The sequence below is a fragment of the Cupressus sempervirens genome, chromosome 2 (genome assembly GCF_028749045.1).
Source record: "Cupressus sempervirens isolate cs-2001-9-10 chromosome 2, ASM2874904v1, whole genome shotgun sequence".
In the NCBI taxonomy this organism is placed as follows: Eukaryota; Viridiplantae; Streptophyta; class Pinopsida; order Cupressales; family Cupressaceae; genus Cupressus; species Cupressus sempervirens.
The window spans coordinates 719,005,010-719,030,753 of record NC_143119.1 but is presented as its reverse complement, the minus strand read 5'-3'; positions in this window follow the sequence as shown (position 1 = coordinate 719,030,753).

Genomic DNA, 25,744 nt, shown 5'->3' with positions numbered 1-25,744 from the left:
AATAATGAGAGCCACCAAGGGAAGATACCTGAGCTGGTCCCCATGTATCTATATACACATGCTCTAATTTCTCTTTTTTCTTTTCATTCAGACTCTTCACAAAACTCACTTTCTTTTATTTTCCATTAGTAAAAATTTCAAAAAATTCCATATTGACACATTTTAGACCTGGCAAAACTTTCTATGAATGTAGTAATTTCATACCCTTCTCACTCATGTGCCCAAGTTTGAATGGCATAACACTATTTCAGAATATACAACAACTATTTGTTTTCTTTGCTCAACTGCAACAATTTTTCCTGGATATTAATTCTTCTCTAAAAAAATTAAAGTAGAAGGGAAGAGTATGACTTCTACAATGATTTAAGGTTCCCACTTTTACACCTTTGTCTACTACTAAGGAACCTTTTGAAGCCTTTCAATTTTTATCCTTAAAAGTGACTGTACAACCCTCATCTCCTAGCTGCCCTCCTAAAATTAAATTCCTACTTAGCCTTGGAACATGTCTTACCTCTTGTAGTAGCCAATGATTCCCATTTTGCAGGTTAATCTTAATTTTTCCCCTTCCAACAATCTAACAGGGTTCATTATCCCCCTAATAAACTAGCCCAAAATCCTCTTGGACATAATCAAGAAAATAACCTCTATGGAGAGTAGCATGAAATGAAGCCCCATAATCTAAAACCTATGAATCATCAACACTCTCTAAGGAAAGAGGAAAATAATCCTCTTTAGATTTATTACTTACCACATTTTCCTTCTTTTTTCCATCTTGATTGTCTACTTCATTTTTATTTTGAGTCCAAAAATCTTTCTTCTCGTGCCCTAGTTTCCCACAATACCAAAAATCTCTTGGTCCTCTTGATTGATACCTCGTTCCCTTTGATTTTCCTCTTGATTTTCCATGATTTGCATAATTATTTCCTCTCTCATTTGTTTTGCCTCTACTTTATATATTAAAAACACTTCCTAATGTAGACCCACCTGAGCTTTTCCTACAAGTTTCCTCACTCAAAATAACACCAATCTCGTCATAAAATTTTAGGGTATTAGATCCATAAATAGATTTACTCACAACAATGACCAAACCATTCTAATTTTTAGGAAAAAACACAAAATCAAGAGAGCCCTAATTTCTTCATGAAAATTAACATTTATAGATGATAATTGACTAGTAACTATATTAAATTTATTCAAATAATCAACAACAGATCCACCTTCTTCTATCTTCATATTAAATAAATGCTTTATGAGAAATACCTTGTTTGAAGCAGATAGATTTTCATAAATCTTCAATCATCTTCGCATTTATAATATTAAATGTCACTGATTGTGTCAAATGTAATGAATACTGCCAACTACCTTTCAATCCAAAATATCCTAGTCCTCATCTATCACATCGACTTGTTTCTTGGATTTTTCTTGTAATGGTCATCATAAATCCTTCTGATAAAGATAGTCCTCTATTTTCATTTTCTATAACTATAAGTTTTACCCATTACTTCTCAACCTTCATCTTACTTGTGTTTTCAATTGCTTGCATTCAACTATAAGACCTTCTTGCAAAGCATAGCTAAAAAAAAGACCTCTCTCTGATACCACTTGTTCAGATTAACAACTGATAGAAATAACAATTACACAAAAATTTAACCAATATCAAAAAAATGATAAATCGCATAGAAGAGAACACAAAACACAAGTATTTAATGTGGTTCACCCAAACCTTGAGCCCCTTGGCCCTTCCTTGAGGGTGTTTCCCCCAAACTACCACAGGAAAAGCCTAGGGAAAATCATGCTAAAAAAGTTGGGAAAAATCAACCTCTGAGTCTAATTAGGCTCCACATCACAACATACTGGGTCAATTATATGATTGAATAAATTAATCAAATAAAGAAGAATACTACCTAGACTATATTATTAAGACCTACTATTAAAAATGTTATTAGAACAAAGTGGATTTTCAGAAACAAAGTGAATGAGAATAGAGAAGTGGTAACAAATAAGGCAAGGTTGGTTTGCAAAGGATATGCACAAGAATTTTTTTTGACTATGGGAAGATTTTTACACCTATTAGTAGATTGAAAGGATTAATAACATTGTTATTTTATGCTACATATAAGAAATTCAAGGTATATCAAATGGATTATAAATCTACAATTCAAAATGTAATACTTGAAGAGGAAGTCTACATTGAACATCCCAAGAGATCCATTGAACCTAAAAAGAGGAACATTGTTTACAAGTTGAACAAATCCCTATATGGATTGAAACAAGCACATAGAGTATGGATTGAATGGTTACACTCTTATTTGAAAAATAATGGTTTTATAAGAACAAACAAAAATAGTAATCTATATTTAAAAAATAAATCTTAAAACACAGTGTTGATAGCTAAAATATTTGTTGATGACATAAAATTTGGAGGAAATGATGAAATGAGTAAGATTTTTGCTAATTAAATGAGTAGTAAATTTGAAATGTCAATGTTTAGAGAGATTAATTTTTTCATAAGATTGCAAGTCTATCAAACAATGAAGGGTATTTATGTCACTCAATCCAAGTATGTGAAGGAAATATTGAAAGCATTTGAGATGGATGAGTCTAAGACAAATGATGTTGATGATATTCCTATGGGGGTGTATCGTAGATATATTATCATGATGATATGTTATATTCATGACTATGTTTGTTATTGATGTCAACATAACAATTTTCTGTGGTATCTGACAGAAGAACAACGGAAAGATCAAGTTAGTATAGATATATCATTGAGTACCTTCAGTAGCAAGGTTAAAGGGAGATACTACTAAGTGTCTAGTATATGTAGCTAACCTCAGAAGCACAAGATATTAAGTCTAGAAGAAGTTATACAAGTTTTGGTAAAGATTGTTCTAAGATGAAGTTTACAAAGGCATGTTTTGGTAAACTTGTTATATCTATTAGCAAATTTGTTATTCTAAGAAGCCAAAGTTAAAGATGTAAAGAAGACATGTTGGTGATGATGTGGCTAAGTTTTCTTGTCATAATATTTACATGTACGGAAAGATATTCAAGTTGCAAAGTGAAAGATTTATGCTATCGCTAAGTGTAACATGTTCTTAATGTGGTCCTATAATAATTAATTAAGAAGGTGTAACAACCAACTCAGGGAATTGTTTTAATAAAGGAAGGATATTTTCCTTTAGCATGGGTATTAAAGAGAAGTAATTTTAAGCAGCACAAAGAATGAAATGTAAAGTCAAGCAAAGCTAAGCAGAAGTGAAGGAAACTTCATTGCTAGGGTTTTATTGAGCGATCCAAAGTTGGATACTTGGATCCAAGGTTTGTGACTGAAATGTCCCTTTCTATGATTTTATATGATATTTCCAACCTCTAAGCAGATCTTTAAGATCAAACAACTAATATCACAAAGGTCCACCAAATTTATCAAGAAACCCCAAATTGGGTATGCTGAAAATAGTGCCAAAAGCTTCACAACTTCACAAATTATTAATAACTATAAAAATGGACATTTTTACAAAAATTTGAGCAGCATAATAGCTTACAAAATGACATTTCTAGATCCGTATAGCCTTTACACAACAGTTCACAAATGTAGGACAAAAAAAATGCTCATCGGGCTCCCGAAATTAACACAAAAATGCCCGAAAACACCACAAAAACACTAATAATATATCTCAAAAGTTTAATCATATCCCAATACATATATTCAGCTCTATTTTAATACCTTAAAGTCTGAAATACAGCAGCAACCCAAACTGATATGAAATACTCAACTGAAAACACCAAACTCATACAAAAAACACACCCGAAAACTCACAAATATGTACTGTTCAGCACAAAGGCAAACTCTGTATGAGCATGCACATGGAATGGCTTCAAACTCCCATCCTTAGCCTTCCTGGAAACCTAAAAACTCCTATTCTTGGGTCCTGCAAACTCCCATTCTTGGGTCTCCTTCTCCACAGGTTTGGCAGCCTCTGAAGAATAACAAAGAATGAGCAAAAATCAAGTTCTGGAATCAGCCCAAAATGCCTCCAAACCCCTTAAAAGAGGGCATAACCGTAACTCACATCCAAGAGAGGTTAATGAAACATATTTTCATAATAATTTTCATTTATTAGTCCAACGATTTCCAAAGATTAACCCCCTTTTTTTTGAAACTTCACTTTCTTAGGCCTGCCTGCCTTAGCAAAGATTATTATTTTTTAATTATTTGAAAAGGGGACATGACAAGTCCTCCCCTCCCAAACATTGCTTGTCCTCAAGCAATGGTTGAACAATAAACCAATCAATCCACCTAGATCCCAAATGTAGTCATGAACTATACTACTACCAATTAACACAGGCTCCTACAATATCCTCTGCAATATGACCAAGAGGAATCCATAATCAAACTGACAATTATAGCTCAACCAAACTCCAAAATCACCACTACCACAGTCAAAAACCCATGAGACACAAACTCTTAGAACATCAAAACCCAAGTAAAGTGGACAAATCAAACTACCAATACAGTAAATACCATCAACGCATCCCACTGGCCTATACGGAATGTACAATCCAACTCTGCAAAAATGGTGAACACTCTTGAATGAAACTGTACCAAGTATGGAGAATCCACACACTATACAACTCCTGCAGTCAACACAACTCTGCAAATCACCGGCCACTATCTCATAACCATAACTCCCATGCACTGCTGATGGTCAAAAGACATTACAAGATAAAGAGTAAGAAATGGAATCCAAACCAAATTTGCCTGCCATAATCTCCTCAAAAAAAGGATCAAATGCTAACTGATGTACATACCCTGCAATATAATGTTGATTAAAAAAACCAACCTCAGTGAACAACTCACCATGAACAAGTGATACAACCCACTGTGACTGATCACTAGCTAAGTCAGGAGATGTCATAGCCAAAGGAGTAGAATAAATAACAACACCCACTGAAGCATTACTCCCAAACTCCTGCTCTAAGTCACATATTATCAAGCTGTCAACTGCAAAACCTATCACCATGTCATGCCCATCACAACTCTGATCTTAAGGCATCAAACTATCCCATAACTGATGATAAGCACTAGGAACCAAAGTACATCTCTGTATCATCATCTCATCAACATGGTCATCAAAGGTAAATTGATGAGCGTACCTCACAGTGTAATGCCAATAGAATGTGCCAATCTCAATCAGTGGCTTAGACTGTTATCCAGATGAAACTAACTGCAATTGATCATTAACCATGTTGGAATTGACTACTACCTCCAAAGATATCACCAAGGGAGTAGTATTACTAGCAGGAACCATGCCAACTGCCAACTCACCAACATCACACATGATCTTTGATACATCTCTAGTCTCTGTGCCATCAATACTAGAGGCCACTACCATGTCAGGCATACAACAATATGCTACAACACCCAACTCAACTGAACCTGACTCTAGTGGGAATGAACCTGATATGCTAATGTTAGTATCAAGAATTGATGCATCCCCATCTCCACTGTCTCTGACAGTCTCGGCCATGGACATCCTTGGATCACCAAACACCATAGCTTGTGACTCTATAGAATTAGGTAAAGATTATAGTCGCTCTAACTCCATGCTCACCTTAGGCAAATGAAACTGTGACTCCTTGAAAGCCAACTATGTACTCTCAAGAATCTCAGAAGTTACCTCAAGCTGCTCAGTAAGCTCACTCACCTTATCTTCCTTGGCCAACAATGCATCATATGCTGTACTGCCCCACTCCATAAGATAATCTCTATCGGCTACCAACTGCATATAATCCTGTCTCAGAATCTGAATAGCCTCCTATAAAGAGTGGAACTCTGTGAAGGAAAGATAACTGCCTCCTTGCTCATCACTAGTAGGAGAACCCCATCCATAAACTGCTAACAACTGACGAGCAACATCGAAATGCTAGCAAGTGATAGCAATGTCTCGGTCACTAACTCTCAACTGATTAGACACATGATGGCACTGGCTTGACTGTCTCCTACAAATCTCCTCTGATGCACTGTCTAAAGGAGTATCCTCAAAGTTACTAGTCTTTAGAGTATTACCATCCATATCCTGTGAATCAAATCTAAAGCTCATATCAACATATGGAGTATCAAAAACATTAGCATTGCTGTCCAAATCCTCTATACCCAAGGAAACTAAATCTTCAAAACTACCCACTGCATCCTCCTGGATGTCATCAATGCCAATATGATTCTAGGACTCATCTATACACACTGCCAAATATGAAATATCATCAACACATTCCAGCAAGTATGGTCGACTGGATATATGAACAAAGCCCAACATCGGTGTATAAAAACTAATACCAACAATAGACAAGATACTGGCACAAGAAAAGACAACACCATGTAATCTACTAATCAAATCCATGATAGCACCCAAACAAACACTGCTACCAAAAAGTGTTAAAGATCTCCAGTCAACTGAATCCCAAACGCCAATATAACAATCTCAAGTCTATATCCGTAAACTAGAATCAACTGGTAACTCAAGCAAACTCCTCACCTGAGTAATATGATCAATACCAACTAACTCCACATACTTGTCATGATGAGATAATGAAGTCACAATACTATCTTTGTTCACCTTCAGTTGGCTGGAAAAATCATGTGAAGTACTACCAGCCTCAACCTCATGTGATGAAGCATCTAATTGTGCCTGGTACTCTTTCTCAACAAAGTCATGAATGCTCAATGTCTGCTCATCTCTACTAGGTACCTCCACATCCTGCACAACAACATCCTCATAATCATCATCTGAACCCACTACACTGTAGTCACTACCTGTTGTAACTATACCATCCTGAATACCTGTGGCATCACCCTTTGATGACCTGTAAACAATTGTCTCAATTTGAGTATCAAGTTGACCGTTACTATCAATCTGTGTAATATCCTTTCCCACCACCTCCTATGGCAGAGTAGAATCTGAGACCTCTGCTTGGCTATAAGCTAGTTTCTCAAACTCCTCATGCAAGTTCTTGGGAATTGTGTCATCTGTCCTGTGAGAAAATTTGCCAAATAGAAATTCAGTCAACTTATCCACCTTAGCTAGGTCGGACAACATTTCATTCATTATATGGTGGTGCTCAACCAACTGTTCAGACATGTCATGGCTTATTTTGATAAGTTTATCTCGAATATCTAAATAAACATCCTTTCTACTATTTTGACTCTGGATATCAATTGTCCAAGATCATGTCCTTTGAGACTCTATACTATACCTGTCCATTCTGGATAAAGTAGAGTGTAACCCCAATAGGATATAACTTCTTCAAACACCAAGAACTAACATGCAAATGATTAGAAGTAGCATGCAACCATAGATTTTGACATGCAACTAACTAGAAGCAACATGCAACCACCAAATTCACCAAGAACTAACATGCAATGATTAGAAGTAGCATGCAACCATAAATTTTGACATGCAGCTGATTAGAAGCAACATGCAATCATAAATTATGACATGCAAGATCTAGGTAGTTGTCAAAATTGACATGCAAGATCTGGGTAGTTCTCAAAACTGACATGCAAACTTCTACAACCACCAAATTCACCAAGAACTAACATGCAAATGATTAGAAGTAGCATGCAACCATAAATTTTGACATGCAGCTGATTAGAAGCAACATGCAACCATAAATTATGACATGCAAGATTTGAGTAGTTCTCAAAACTGACATGCAAACTTCTACAAACCCTCAGGCTGGCAAGATCATGGCTTTGATACCACTGAAATGTCCCTTTCTCTAATTTTATATGATATTTTGAACCTCTAAGCAGATCTTTAAGATCAAACAACTAATATCACAAAGATCCACCAAATTTCTCAAGAAACCCCAAATCGGGTATGTTGAAAATAGTGCCAAAAGCTTCACAAATTATTAATAAATCTGAAAATGGATATTTTTACAAAATTTTGAGCAGCATAACAGCCTAAAAAATGAAATTTCTAGATTTGTATAGCCTTTACACAATAGTTCACAAATGTAGGACAAAAACTATGCTCATCGGGCTCCCGAAATTAACACAAAAATACCCGAAAACACCACAAAAACACTAATAATCTATCTCAAAAGTTTAATCAAATTTCAATCCATATATTCAGCTCTATTTTAATATCTTAAAGTCTGAAATATAGCAGCAACCCAAACTGATATGAAATACTCAACTAAAAACACCAAACTCATACAAAACACACACCTGAAAGCCCACAAATCTGCACTGTTCAGCACAAAGGAAAACTCTGTATGAGCATGCACATGGAATGGCTTCAAAATCCCATCCTTAGCCTTCCTAGAAACTTGAAAACTCCCATTTTTGGGTCTCCCTGGAAACCTGCAAACTCCCGTTCTTGGGTCTCCTTCTCCACAGGTTTGGCAGCCTCTGAAGAATAACAAAGAATGAGCAAAAATCAAGTTATGGAATCAGCCCAAAATGCTTCCAAACCCCTTAAAAGAGGGCATAACCATAACTCACATCCAAGAGAGGTTAATGAAACATATTTTAATAATAATTTTCATTTATTAGTCCAATGGTTTCCAAAGATTAACCCCCTTTTTCCGAAACTTCACTTTCTTGGGCCTGCTTGCCTTAGCAAAGATTATTATTTTTTAATTATTTGAAAAGGGGACATGAAAGTGACTTGGTCTAAGAAGTCTGAAAGTGATTGGTTTGGTTGATAAAATAGATGATAGACAGACTTAATAGTAAATTACTTGTTTGGGAAGTGAGCTCTTCTTGTAATTAAAATTGCATGCTTGGGCAGTGGGCTCTTCTTGCATACATTGTACTAGAACTCCTAACAGGGTTGACACAACTTCTAATAGGCTTGGAATCTCCTAATAGATATTCAAAGTCTTCTAATAGGGACTCACATGTACTAAATGTTGTAATAGATTCCTAACAAGGTCCATCCTCTAACAAGGAATATCTATATTAGTACATCATCTTGTGGGCATCATTCTCACTAGGGTTTCCCCTCTGATCAAGGGTTTCCTAGTTAACATATTTGGTGTAATTGTCTATGTGCATCTTGTTATGGTTTTTGTTTACTTTGGTTGAATGGATATGATTTTTTAAGGTTGATAAATGTTTCAATTGTTGGATAACTAATTCATCCCCCTACCCCACTCTCAATTATCAATTATCTTGGTGGATTATTATTTCTAACAATTGGTATCAGAGCATTAGGTCCTTGAAAATAAAGTTTAACAACTTTGGGAGATCCATGGCAAGCATGTTCGAGAAAGATAGTCCAAATTTTGATGGAACAAATTATGATAGCTAGAAGGAAAATATGAAGACACACCTATTGTGTATGGGTCCAAGATATTAGATCTTGACAAAATCAGCAAAGACAATCATTGCTGAAAAAGATTTGGAAACTTGTACCAAAGAAGAAAGAGATCTTTTTATGTGTGACATGAGAGCTAAAAAAGCACTATTGACTGCACTTCTTGAAATTGAATACAATTAGGTAAAGTCACTTGTTACTTCACATTTGATTTGGAAAGCTTTGGAAACTAGTTTTGAAGGTGATGAGCATTCTACGATGTTAAGGCTACAAAGTTGGATTTGTGCATGTCAAGATGTTAAGGCTACAGAAGATATTGAAGAGCTTAACACCACCATTTAAGTTAGCAGTTCAAATGATATAGTTGTTGATATCTTGTACCAAATATTTCACAAAGGAGACATTGCTTGGAAGAATTAAAGTAGTTGAGAATGAGCTTAGACAGTCTAGAGAATTGACTAGAATAGAAATAACTTTCAGTGCCTTGAATATTCAACCTAGTTTATCAAGGAGTACAAGTACTAGAGGTGACTTTGCTAGCAACAATATATTTGATGAGGACAAAAAGATTGAAGGAGTAGCTCTTCTGGTAAGAAGAGAAAAAGATGGTAAGAAAATCATTAAATGTTGGACTTGTAATGAATTTGGTCATTATGCACCTAAATGTCGTATAGATAGAAAAAGTATTGAGGAAATTTCAAACCTAGAAGAGATAGAGAATATTTGTATGCAAATAAAGAAGATGATTCTAATGAACAAGTAGTAATTTCTAGTGATGATGAAATTGGATTTGTAGCTATTAGAGAGGACAGTCCAGAGAAAGTAGCTTTGGTGTCATAGGTTGAAAATAATCTGATTGGCTAATTGATAGTGGTTGTTCACATCATATGATCGATGATATAAATAAGTTTGTTAACTTCAAAAGTCAAGATGGAGGCATTGTCAGAGTTGGGAACAATGCAACATGCCAAAATAAAGGTATTGGATCTATAACTCTTGATGGTAAAAATAACATTGAGGATGTATATTTTGTTGATGGTTTGAAGCAAAACCTATTGAGTTTTGGACAACTAATTGATAAAGGTTATTAGTTGTAGTTCACAGATAAGACATGCATGATCAGAGACAAAGATGGAAAGGTAACTGGAATAGAAACCTGATCTAGAGATAATTTATTTTAGTTGAATCCTACTAAAATGAAATGTTTTGTTGCAAAGTTAGATGATGGTTATGGCATAAGAGATTTTTTAAATATAAACTTTGAAAATATTGTGAAGACTAGTAGTATGTTTGTAGTTAGAGATTTTCCTAAGATTGTAAAACCTACTAACACAATTTGCAAGGAGTGTGTTTTGGCAAAGCATGACATAACTTCTTTTCCTAGCAAGATGTTTACTACTATAGAAAAATTAGAGATTGTACACAAAAATCTTAGTGGTCCTATGAAGACTAAAGGATTCTATGGTGAAAGGTGTTTTATGATTTTAGTTGATAATTTTTCTAAAATGATGTGGGTTGCATTTCTTAAAGAGAAATCTGAGGCATTTGACAAGTTCAAGATATTCAAGAATATAGTTGAGAATGAATCAGACATGAAGATTAAATGTTTAAGATCAAATAGAGGAGGAGATTTTACTTCAAATGATTTTAACATCTTTTGTGAAGCTAATGGAATCAAAAGATATTTATCGGCTCTAAGAACCCCTGAACAAAATGGTATAGAAGAGAGAAGAAATAAGTTAGTCACAAAAACAAGAATGATATATCCAAGATGTTTTGGAGAGAAGCTATGAATACATCAATCTACACTATGAACAAAGTGCAATTTAGGAAAGACACAAACAAGACCCCTTATGAACTATGGTTTGGTCACTCACCTACAGTAAAGTTTTTCAATTTTTTTTTTAGTGAGTGTTATATCAAAAGAGATGATGATATTGGTAAGTTTGATGCTAGAAGTGATGAAGGTCTATTTCTTGGTTATTAATTGAAAATCAATGCTTGTAGATGTTATAATCTAAGAACTAAGACTATTATGGAAAGTGAAAATGTAACAGTTGATGAGAAATTCAGGATACAAGAAAGAGTAGTTGGTTACAATTTAGATGATGATGTTGCTACTAAACCATGGAATGATGAAGTGTTCCTTGAGACTAATAATGATTTGTAGAATGAAGGAGAGCCAAGGTAGGAACAAATCTCAAAAATTTAGTAGAGCCAAGAGTTGAGATAACAACTCCTACTTTGGGTAAGAACATGACAAAGAATTATCCACCCCAACAAATCATTGGAAGTAGAGATAAAGATGTGATGACAAGAAGTAGATTCAATGAAGAACTACATTTGATATCTCAAGTTGGACCTAAGAATGTATATGAATCATGTAAAGATAATCATTAGAAACAAACTATGAAAGAAGAATTGGATCAAATAGTAAAGAATGAGACATGGGAATTGGTCCCTAGACTAGTAGACAAGAATGTGATAAGAACTAAATGGGTATTTATAAAAAGGGTGAATGAACAAGGAAAAGTTGTAAGGAATAAGGCAAGATTGGTATGTAAATTTTACTCACAGCAAGAAGGAATAGACTATGATGATACCTATGCTCCTGTGGCAAGAATAGAAGCAGTAAGGTTATTCTTAGCATATGCAGCATATAAGAAATTTAAAGTATACCAGATGGATGTCAAGTCAACATTTTTGAATGGAGAACTTGAAGAAGAAGTATACAAAGAGCAACCTGAAGGTTGTCCTTTGATAGATGACAAGAACATAGTATGCAAACTAAAGAAAGAATTGTATGGCTTGAAGCAAGCACCCAAAACCTAATATGCAAGGTTAGACATGCATTTGACAAAGCTTGGATATAGAAAAGGTATGTCAAATAGTAATCTGTATTAGAAAGAAATTGATGATGGATTAATGATCTTGGTAATATTTGTTGATGATATCATATTTGAAGGAAATGATGATGAAAGTGACAAGTTTGCAAAAGAAATGAAGAAGGGATTTGAAATGAGTATGATAGGATAAATCAAATATTTTCTAGGATTACAGATTGTATAGGATAAAGAAGGAATCTTTATTTATCAAACTAAGTATTTAAAGGATTTCCTAAAAATGTTTGGTTTGGAAACATGTAAACCCATTGGAACACCTATGGTAACTAGACACAAGTTATTTACAAAGGTAGACACCTACTATTGAGTAGGAGAAGTATAGATCTATGATCAAAGGATTGCAATATCTGACTCACACAAGGATGGATATAGAAAATGCAATTAGAATTATTGCAAGATTCCAAGCTAATCCCAGAGAAGCACATTATGTAGTAGTCAAAAGGATATTTAGATACCTAAAAGGAACACTAGAGTTCAGATTGTGGTATGATAGATCTAATGATTTCACTCTAAGTTCTTATATTGATGCTAATTGGGCAAGAAGTATGGATGAAAAAATGAGCACCAGTGGTGGAGCCTTATTTCTTGGAGGAAGATTGGTTTCTTGGCTAAGAAAGAAGTAGGATTGTACCTCACAAAGTATAACAGAAGCATAATATGTTGTAGCAGCAAACAATTGCAATCAAGTTGTTTGGATGAAGTAGATGCTGAAGGATATAAGGATAGAAATCAGCAAACCTATTGTCATACATTATGACAATACAAGAAAAATAAATATGTCTATGGATCTAGTATTGCATTCTAAGACTAAACACATTTCTATTAAGTATCACCTGTTGAGAGAAAAAGTTGCACAAAAGAAAATTAGATTGGAGTATGTGAGAACTAAAGAGAAAATTGCAGATATTTTCACTAAGCCCTTTCCCAAAGAGAATTTTGAATATTTGTGAGGTATACTAGGGGTTATGTCCCCTCCTACATCAAAATAGAAAATACAAGAGTGCACCAGTCTAGTGTAATAGAGCACCATTGTTTGTCTAGAATGAATGTTGATGATTCCTATATGGGGGAGTATCTATGATGGATAGAGTCATCTAGGACTCTTGTTGGATGTTATTTTGAATAGTTTCTTTGGACACTTGAGCTAGTAAGAATCAGTTGTTGCAGAGATTGTTGGTTTTTAAAACCTTTGACATTGATGTTAATGGGGGAGAAGTTCAATATGAAAAAAAAGCAAGAACAAGTACAATATATTTGGGAGAAGTTTAGCATGAAAATAGTTTTGGAGAATTACATCATGGAAAATCAGAAAGAACATTGAGGTATATCAATGGGGGAGAATGATTGATGAAGATGATTTGAAAAGAAAGATTAATAGTCTTTTACAATTGGAAGTTTTTTTGGGAATTGAATGTTTCCATCCATGTTGGAGCATTAATGCCAAAGGGGGAGATTATTGGAAGCATGAATACAGATGATATTCCTATGAGGGTGTATTGTAGATATGTTACATTCATGACTGTTTTTTTCATTGATGTCAACTTAGTAGTTTTCTGTGGTATTTGACAGAAGAACAACAGAAAGATCAAGTTAGTATGGACAGATCATGAGTATTTTTAGTAGCAAGGTAAAAGGGAGATACTACCAAGTTTATAGTATATGTAGCTAACCTCAAAAGCACAAGATATTAAGTGTGGAAGAAGTTATGTAAGTTTTGTAAAGAGTGTTCTGAGATAGAGTTTACAGAGGCATCTTCTGGTAAACTTGTTATATCTCTTAGAAAAGTTGTTATTCTAAGAAGTTGAAGTTAAAGATATGAAGAAAACATGTTGGTGATGACTTAGCTTAGTTCACTCCTCATAATATTACATGTACAAAAAGATATTCAAGTTGTAAAGTGGAATATTAATTTGTTATTGCTAAATGTAACATGTTCTTAATGTGGTCCTATAATAATTAATTGAGAAGGTGTAATAGATGAATCAAGAAATTTTTTTATGGATTTAATATAAAGGAAGGACATTTTCATTTATCATATATATCTAAGAGAAGTAATTGTAAGCAACACAAAGAGTGGAACGCAAAGTTGAGTAGAGCAAGTGGAAGTAAAGAAAACTTTATTGCCGAGGTTTTATTGAGTGATATGAAGTTGGATACTTGGACCCTAGCTTGATGACCTAGTCTACAAGGTCTGACAGTGATTGGTTTAGTTGATAGAACAGAGGAAAAATGAACTTATTAGTAAATTACTTGTTTGGGAAATGAACTCTTCTTGTAATTGAAATTTCATGTTTATGTAGTGAGCTCTTCTTGCATACATTATACTACAACTTCTAATAGGGTTGGGATCTCCTAACAAAGATTCAAAGTCTCCTAATAGGGACTCATATGTACTAAATATTTTAATAGACTCCTAATAGGGTCCATCCTCTAACAAGGAATATTTATATTAGTACATCATCTTGTGGGCATCATTCCCACAGGGGTTTTCCCTCTGATCAAGGGTTTACCTAATTAACATATCTAGTGTAATTGTCTATATGAATATTGTTATGGTTGTTGTTTACTTTGGTTGAATGGATAAGAATGTTTAAGGTTGATGGACTATTGTTTCTAAAAATTGGTGCACCTATGGTGACTGAAGTCAAATTGTCAAAGGAAGATAGTACCAGGGAAGTGGATAAAAATTTCTACGTATTTATGATTGAGAAGCTACAATATATTGTCTATAGTAGGCCACACATTTTCCTAGTTGTTTGAATTGTTGAAAGTTTTTCATTTAATCTAGTGGAAATCACATGACTACTATGAAAATAATATTCACATATATCAAATGAATAGAAGATTATGGATTCTGGTATAAACAAGAGGATGGATTTAATCTTAAAGTCTACACAGATGTTGATTGGGATGGTAATGTTGATAACAAAAAAAACACAAGTGGAGGAACATTTTTTCTTGGTGAAAGGTTGATAACATGAATAATCAAGAAATAAAGTTGTATACCATGGTGTTCTACTGAAGCTATATATATGGCTGCTATAATCAATTGTTCAAATATTGTATGGGTTAAACAATTAGTGGAAGGTATGAAATAACATGTCAATAATCCTATCATTATTTGTTGTGATAATACAAGTGCTATAAATATTTAAAGAATCTGGTAACGCATGCAAAAACTAAGCATATATCCATCAAATATCATTATTTGAGAGAACAAGTACAAGATAAGAACGTAAGGCTTGAAATGTAAAGACTAAAGGGAAATTTGTTGACATATTTACTAAACCACTACCTAAAGATGCTTTTGAGCATTTAATTTGAGGTAAACTAGGAGTGCTGCCCCTATACAAAATTTAGTAGGTCAAGATGCATGCTATAGAAATTCATGAATGACTTATAATACCTTGTAGATTTGATGCCAAAGTGTTCACACTTTCAGAGCATTTATGAAGTTGTGAAAGTTGATAGTAATGTAGCTGAGGTAATCTATATATGCAAGGTACAAGGAATATTACAAGGTCAATATGAAATTCTAATATTTTTGTTGGTATTTTATGCTATTTCAAAGTGCAAGATGAAGAAAAGATATAGAGATATAAGATACTGAACCTGAAACTAGAGATCACAATCTAAGGGGGAGCATTGTTGACAAAGCTAAAGGTTCAAATTGATTATTAGAATAAAGACACTGAGAATGATAATGAGGAAAAAAATACACAAATTGTATTGTTGAAAATTCATATATTTAATTATCTTATATAATTTTTTGTAATGTAAAATCTTATGTTACATGTTTCCATCAATGTCAAAGGGGGAGATTATTAGCTCCAATAGATAATCTAATTGATTGTGGGAAGAATTTTTCAAGGGTTGATAGTATGAATGTATGTAAATGAGTCATATCAATTGTTATATTGTCATTGATATCAGTATTAATTAGCTATACATTATGCCAACTCAATAAAATACCATATTTTTGATTGATGAAGAAGATTTGATTGATGTAGATGATTTGAAAAGAGAATGATGCAGATAGATTTTTTGGGGAAGGTATTCAATGGGTGCTTGAATGAGATGGAAAATTATTATGTAATATTAGTTTGATCATTTTAAAATCATGTATTGTTGTAAAAGATTGAAGTTTACAAATCTTACCCGAGTAAGAAAGGTTAATGTTGGGAGTTTGTATTCATCGAGTGAACATAGTATTGCCCAAGCAATTGAATAACATAGTGATTCCTAAGAAAGTTAGTATAAACTAAGCCATGTGTTTCCCAAGTAAATGTAACATTTACCGAGTGACATCCAAATGAACAAGATTGAGAAATGGAGATCTGAAGCCAACATTTGATGGAAATTTGGAAAGTTTGAGAATGTCTAAGAAGATAATCAAAATTTGTTGCAAGATCTAAGGAAAATAAATATCAAGAGGGATATGAGGAAGGAAAATGAAGAAAGATATGGATGGACACAAAGTTCTATTTTCCAAGTGTCTAAATTTAGTGTATAAAGGAATTTAGTTGTAAACTTAAGATTGACAATTTTAATTAAGAAAAAAAAGATGAAAGGATCTGGAAGCATATAGGAATCTATTTAATGTAGTAACCTAGATAATATTAGGTTGTGAGTTCTATTATTGTTTCTATTGATGGTATTTCTGGTTGATATTATGGATAAGATATTAGAGAGTGAAGTTATTGAAGGAATCAGAGCAAGGAGAGAACCAAATTGAGAGATAAATTCTTTACTATTTGATCCAATTCTTCTTTCATAGGTAATCCTACTATGAAGTCCATAGAGATGATATCCCACTTCCATGAAGGAATGGGATTTGGTTGCAAGAGTCCTGCTGAATGTTGGTGTTCTGCCTTAACTCTCTGACACTCAATAAACCTAGCCACATAATCAGCAATGTCTCGCTTCATCCCAAACCAATAGAATAAATATCGCAAATCAGCATGCATCTTCTTGACACCTGGATGTGGCAAGTAAGGTGCACGATGGACTTCTTCTAGGATCAAAGTGCAAAGATCATCCAATAGCGGCACATAAATCCTTCCTGAATGTCTCAAAAAACCATCTGACTCTAGGACATAGCCTAAAAACTTACCCTCCAAAGGTCTTCCTAAATCTATTTCTTTGCACACCTCCTAGTACCAAGAATCTGTAGGAAGTGCTTGAAGAATTTGACTCCTCAAATCAACACTAAGAGTCATAGACGATATCACATGTCTTCTACGACTCAAAGCATCTACCACCACATTCTCCTTTCCTTGAATGTACTTTACCTCAAAGTCATACTCACATAGAAATTCCATCCATCACCTTTGGTGAGCATTCAAATTAGGCTGAGTGAAAATGTATTGAAGATTGCGATGATCACTATGTAATTTGAATCTGTGCCCCAACAAGAAATGTCTCCACCTTGTCAAAGCATGAACTACCGTTGCTAACTCAAGATCATGTGTAGGATAATTTAGCTCAGGATCCTTGAGCTTGCGTGATTCATATGCAATCACTCATCCATTCTACATCAAAATCGCTCCAATCCCATCAAGGGAAGCATCTATACATACCATGAAATCACCTTCTAGAATAGGTACTGCTAAGATCGGTGCACTCGTCAAAAGCTCCTTGAGCTTCCAAAATGCTTCCTCACATTTCTCCATCCATATAAACTTCTTTCCTTTCCTTTGAAGGGAAGTAATAGGATGCGCTATTCTGGAGAAGTTTTGGACAAATCTGCCGTAATAACCAGCCAGACCCATGAAACTATGAATCTCTAACACATTAGTCGGTGTACGCCAATCTATTATTGCCTGGATCTTCGCAGGGTCTACAAAAATACCATCACCTGATATGACGTGCCCTAAATATTGAATCTTTGATTTGAAGAATTCACACTTAGCCACATTGGCATAAAGCTGATTGTCTCTCAAGCATTGTAAAACCAATCATAGCTGTTCCTCATGCTCCTTCTGAGACTTAGAATATATCAAAATATCATCAAGGAACACAAGTACAAACCTTTCAAGATAAGATCGAAACACCCAATTCATCAAGCTCATGAAAACTGATGGAGCATTAGTCATCCCAAAAGGTACCACTATGAACTCATAGTGCCCATAGCGAGTTCGAAAGGTGGTCTTGTGAATGTCAGCTTCCTTTATGCAAAGTTGATGGTATCCTGACTTAAGGTCGATCTTGGAGAATACTGTAGCTCCCTTTATCTGATCAAATAAGTCATTGATCATTGGTAGAGGATACCTATTCTTTATTGTCACCTTATTCAACTATCTATAATCAATACAAAGGTGTAAAGAACCATCTTTCTTTTTCACAAAGAGCACTGGAGCTCCCCATGGTGACACACTAGGTTGAATGCTCCCTTTAGCCAAAAGTTCCTCTAGCTAAAGACATAACTCACCCAATTCTTGTGTAGTCATATGATAAGTAGCTTTAGAGATAGGCTCCGCTCCTGGAATAAGATCAATGCTGAAATTGATGTCCCTTTTCAAGGGCATGCTCGAAATCTCACTCGAAAAAACATTTGCATACTCCTGTAAAATTGGGTGATCTAAAGTCTTCCTCATAAGATCTTCCTCATTAAGCTCATTTACCATAACAACAAATATCTGGCATCCCTTATGGAAACTTTGCTTCAATTACATAGAAAAAATCATCTGTAGAGATATACGCCTTGGTATCCCAACAATCTTCACATCCTTCCCTTGGTCATCCTGACACATAATAATCTTCTTCTTGCAGTCTATACTAGCTCTATGAGAGCCCAACCAATCCATTCCTAAAACCACATCATAGGAACCAAGAGGTATAACCTGAAGGTCAATTGTAGTTATAAATCCTCCTATGCTAAGCCCACACTTATGAACTATGGAATCTGTGGAGACCTTAATACCAGAGGCTAGTTCTACTTGCCAACCAAGATCTTGTTTCACCGCATCCAGCTTACACTTAGCAACTATAGATGGAGAAAAAAAAAAATCTATAGCACTGAATCAAACAACACTAAAAGAGGTGTACCTCAAATAGCTCCTATGGTTTCAACCATTGTTCCTTGATGGTCTTCTTGACGGTGATCTACTGCTGCAAACACTCTATGAGCTCTACCTGCATCTCCAATTGTAGGCTCTGATGCTATTGGCCTAGCTCCTAAATACTAAGGTGCTCTCTGTGGATAGTGAGCTACATAATGTCCAACCTACCCACATGTAAAACATCATGTACTTCTGCTAGATCCTCTCCCCATAGGTGGTGCATTTGACTGCTAACAACTATCCCTGCTAACAAAAGACTGACTGCTCTGAGTGGGCTGAGCGGGCTGATTTCATTTATTGCATCGAGCATTGTGGTTGTTCTTGGAATTAGAACCTCCACCACCACCTTGAAACTGAGGGTACGATCCCTTCTACTACTATGTTTGCTGAGACTGCTATTGATACTATTTCCCCTTAGAAAATGGAGGCTTCCTATTTCCACTTGAGTTGTGGTTGGCCTTAGATCCTGATGCTATAGGTGCTCCCACAAAACCTCCCTGTACAAGGTTGACACTTTGTTGAACAAGGATGGCTCATCATACTGCATCCTTGAGGGTTTTAGGCTCAAATACCTTGACACCCCCAATTATACGGTTGTTCAAACCTCTAATAAAGTGTTGTTTCAATTGAGCTAAGTTGTCATTGAATCCTAAAAAGGACATGAGCTCATAGAATTTATGCTCATACTCTATTATAGTCATAATATACTGCCTGAGATTATGGAACTCATCTACCCTTTGCTACTTCCATTCCTCTGGTAGGAATTGCTCGCGAAAAATCTCTAAGAATAGCTCCCAAGTGACACTGTTCATATCTATGCCTGGCTTGTTTTCCTCAATTGTCCACCAAGTGGCCCCAAAATTCTCTAGATTGGTAATGGAAAATATCACCTTATTATTACTATCAAAGTCTTGCATGGAAAAAATCCTGTCAACGGCAATAAGCCATTGTTCGACCACATATCCAGAACCTTGCCCATTAAAGGGCTTGACCTTGGATCTCAAAAGGTCCTTGATCTAAGTAGATACAATGGATCTATGTCGATCCCTCATAGGGCTCCTAGACTTGGATCTATGCTCATGTTTTGACTGATGTGCTTTATGCTGATCATGAACAGGAGGTAGGTGATCAAGAATGGTTTGCATCATCTGCCTCAAGTTAACCTCCTCAAACTCAACTTGGTCCCCTCTAAGGTTCTCTTCTTGCTGCTCACTATAGTGCTCTCCCCCACTCTGTTCATGAGCAGGCCCTCCATGGATAGACTCACCAACACTGATAGCTCTACCATGACCACGACCTCTTCCATGGCCTCTACCATGGCCTCTAACAGAAGACCTCATCCCAAATACCATCCTACAACAATATCCAAGATGAAAATACTATTACAACCATAATGCATGCTACTATATAGCATAAAAGACACATGTTTTGCAAATAGACTAAGTTTAATTTCAGTTTTGCCTATGTTTAAGTTTATGCAGAATTTTTAGTTTTCAAAGCTAAGTGTTGCAATGTGAAACATATGCAAGTAACAGTTTTAGATTCTATTTCAGTTCACCTAGTTTCAAGTTTGAAAGAGATACACATAATAGTTCAAAGTCCTAGTTTTTCTCCAAAAATGCCCAGAGCTCCCAATGTAGAAACTCGAGATCTGATACCAAATGTAACGCCCCGCCAAGGGATCCAAAAGAATTAACCTAAAATTTTACTAAGTTTGGTAGCATTTTTTTTTTTGAAACATGAAAGTTAAACCATATACATAGTAACAAAAGCAATAACAACATTTAACTAAAAGTGTACATAAACATACATAATAGGTTACATTCTTTAAGGATCCCTTAACATTGAATCACATCAAAATTAACTAATATTGATTCTATCTAATTCCACATCCACATGAAATAATAATGAAAAGTCCAATGTTCTTATACAATTTTTTGTTCCAAATGTCCTTAAGTAAAATTACATTTCAGAATGCTCAATCATCCACTATTCATGCCATAGGGTATGAAAAGCATAAAAGAATATACATGTGTGAATTAAAGTACATCATCCTATTCTAATCCATGATGCAAATGCAATAAAGTAAATGACACCACATGCCATACATGATACAGAAGATATAAACATCCATCATAACAAATAACCATAAATCATAACACATAATTATCTAAGTGCATGGTTCCTAACAATCGTAAATAGTATCATTAGACCATCGTGGACCCTAGCCATCCCTCCATGCATAACATCCCAAGTCACTGAAGATATCATCAGTATTATCATAGAAGGCATGCCACTCCTAAAACATACTACATCATATGCAGAAAGAAATCTAACATGCTACAACATATGCATAAGAGATCTAATCATGCAAAATAAAGCATAAGATAAGTAAACAACATCATCTAACATATGCTAATCATCAATATAAGGATATGTGTCCTCCATCATAATCCAAGAACAGAATGAAGATAGATGCCAACAAAGAATGCATTAGCCACGATGTCTCAAATGGATCTCAAATGGTAAGAATGAAAAAGCACTACCACCCGACCACATGGAACCTAAATGGTCCACTCCTACCACACTGAGGAGATAATCTCAAGTCCCAAATAGGCTATCAAATCACATAGCAAAAATACTCTCTAAGTCCAAGAATCCTAAAAGTACACTAACTCAAAGGTTCCAACATAAACCGACATCTAATCCTAAAGGCACAACAATACATGTAGGAAACCTACTATGTAAGAAGGAAAGTGTCATTGCATGGATCATGCTAGAGTTACCCTAGTAGTCTCTCAATAGACCCCGACCCCCTAGTGATCCCTATTCGGCCACTAGTATCCTCTCATATTGATGAGGCATACTACGGAATGCAAGGTTACAACCAAGCGTTCTCTCTACTCCCATCGTAGTCTGTACTGACACTTGAGGCATGGGAAAGAACAAGCAATTATCTTATTAGGTTCATTTAAGTTAGTATTAGGTGTAATATTTTCACTTATTAAACAACTTACAATGAGTTACCCTGGTAGCCACTTAGGGCCTTGACCCCCATTGCAAGTCACTTCCCGACACTACATGTAGATATCCTACCCTAGGCTCATGGAATAATAAATCAAAAAACCACCACAGTCCTATAGAAGTGACTGGAAAAATACCAAAAGATATCCACAATAAGAGCATCAAATCTCTATGAGTAACAGAAAAGCATCCATTGATAATCATGACCACAACAATTCTCTATTGGCAATTGAAAGTATCAATGATAATCACAATATCCATTGGTTCTCAACAAGCAACCAAAAAGGCATATGAAGCAAATAATATTGATCGAAGACTCCAAAATGGTCGAGTCAAAAACATGTCACAACATGACATCATCAAGATCAGATAAACACTTCATTCCCATCAAGGTGACTGGAAAGTAATCCAAAAACAACCAATCAATAATTCATAAATAGTTACATATGTCACAACTTACACAAGAAGATTGGAAAAAATACCAATCAACATACCATCTCACAACCATGGTTGGGTTTATAAAGATCAAAATCAAAAGACATCATCATGACATAACAAATCATAATCCCTTGAGCCTCTAGTAGACGTCCTATAACTGGTCAACAAACTAGTCAACCCAAAAACCCAAAACAAATAGCATAGAGAAAACACAAACTACAAGCACATGTTTTGGTTGTAAAAATCACATAGTTGAATTCAATTTTCGTTTCAGTTTTAGACATCAAGTGAAGGAACATTGTTCATCTCTAACCCATGTATTAGTTCAATAGATTAAAGATTATTCCCCCCCTTAACCCATTAAAATCAATTTTCCTAAAGTGCCCAAAGGATAAATACGTATTTGGACAATAACCCTCATCGTGATCCAATTAAACATGAACGATTACAAACTTCTCCTCATTATTATCTTTCATTCTAGAGCAATATTGGATTCCATTAAACAATTGAATTAAATTTATATTATTAATCTAAAATACTATAAAAAAATTAATTATTAAAAGAAAAACTAATAATAATATAATATTAAATATTTAAAGTTTATTAATATTTAATAATATTAATTACGAAAATCGAAATGTTGAAAATCGATTTCATAATACCCAAATCATAAACATTTTTTTTTAAACACATAATCAAATTAATAAAACCACTGCCACAGTATGTAGTACCCTACTGTCGCAGGGCCTACGGCGATAGCAGGTACATAGTACCCCTATCGTCACAGTACCTGTGACAGCAGGTACTCTGCTACTTGCAGAGTGCGTGGGACACGGGTTTCGTCCCTCCCACTGCGCATAAATTTTTTTTAAAATTTTTTTTTATTAATGTATTTTGATAATCATTTTTTCCAAAACATTTTCAATTAAGTTTTTTTAAAAAAAATTAAACTTTCTTTCAAAAAAAAATGTTTCTGCATACATTTTCTTAAACACATTTTTTTTTATAAATGTTTTTCTTTCAATACGTTTCGACATTTATATTTATTAAAACGTTTCATCAAACATTTTTTCATATAGAATTTTTTTATAAACCTTTTTCAATTAAAATGTTTTCAGAATTGATAAATATGTATAAATATGTATTTTTTAAATATAAATTCTTTAATTTACAATTTAAATTACGAAAGTTGCACAACCATATGTATTAAAACAAAATTATTTATATATATCAAGATTGAACCCTAGCCCAAATAATTTCTTAGATCTACTGAAGAGAGCTATATGCAAGTGGTGTTTTAATTTCTGTACAAACAATTAAATATTCACATTCAAAAATGCATACAACTGAAACATTTATTTCAAGAATTCCTCAAAAAGCATTTAGAAGACACGAAGAAGATAGGAAGTGCAAGAAGTGAAATATCATATGCAAAAATCACCAGTGTCTACCTGGGCACTGATGCTAAATCACTTCTCCTCAGAATTTGTAGAGCAAGCTCCTTCCTTCTCCAACATTCACGGATCCACCCAAAAACACTCCCCGAGCTTCTAGGAGTGCTTGAATATAAAGAACTCTCGGGAAGCACCTAGAATGTCTCCAGAAACAACTAGAAGATGAGATAAGCATTAACAACTAAGCACGAGTTTTTTCCAACCTTCTAGATGAGTCACAAGGTTGTAGACACCATGTGCTTAATTTGTGTGCTAACTCCTATGTTGTAGACATACGTGCATAACAAAAGTGCGCTTACTCCTAGGTAGACTTATAACTTTTATTTTAATTCTTTTATCATTATTATTATTTATTTATTATTTTATTATTATTATTATTATTATTTTAAATTCTAATTTCTTTTATTTAATTCTTTTACTCAATTAATTTCCCATTTAATTAATTAAAATCAAAAAATCAAAATATCATAGCATTATATTAATTTTTTCAAAAAAATTAAATTATTAATTAAATCTTTTAATTTTAGACTTAATTAATAGAAAATTCACCATAGACCTCCAAGATAAAATATGAAAACCCATTATAGAGCAATCTATATAAAATTAGTCTAAGGGGTTAAAATCATGAATTACGTCATCTGATGCATTCGGTAGGTAAAACATCTCCGATACTTGTCCTACCTTTCTAGGACAAATGGTTTAAGGGTTTAGAATTTGGACTTGAGAATTTATCTCCCCTCTCTTACCATTGAGATAGTGCGATAGGGTATGCTTATCTTCGCAATTCAGAAAAGTCAATACCCGGTACCTGCAACCTACATAAAATCCATGCATGTATATACTACACACACATATATATATATACATATACATATACATATATATATACATATACATATACATACACACACACACACACACACACACACACACACACACACACACACACACACACACACACACACATATATATATACATATACATATACATATACATATACATATACATATACATATACATATACATATACATATACATATATATGTGCTAAGCTAAACAAGCAATGGCAGGAAGTGGTGCATCATGTTGATCTTGACTAGCAGGTGACTACAACTCCCTTCCTTAACCACATCAAAAATGCCATACAAAAAAGGAACAAACACGCACACCATACACATGCAAGTATGGGGTAAGTATCCATAAGAAAACACATGTGATAATAAAACATCTAACTAATCATCAATAACTAGAAATAATGTAATAATCATCATGCATACATGAAATGTAGAGTCTAAGTAATCTCATCATATATCACTGAATCCATAGCACAATATCTAATAGTCTCAAAACAATGCTACTAACTATCAACATAAAACTGGCCTAATAGAGTTTGGCCATGATAGCAACAATGTATCTAGAAAAATGTAAATGAGGGCAAGCACTACATGAAATGACTAAGTGAAGAGTGAAAAGGAAGACAAGTGAGAAAAGAAAAGAAAAGAGCCCAAATTGAGATCTCAACAACCAAAGATAATTA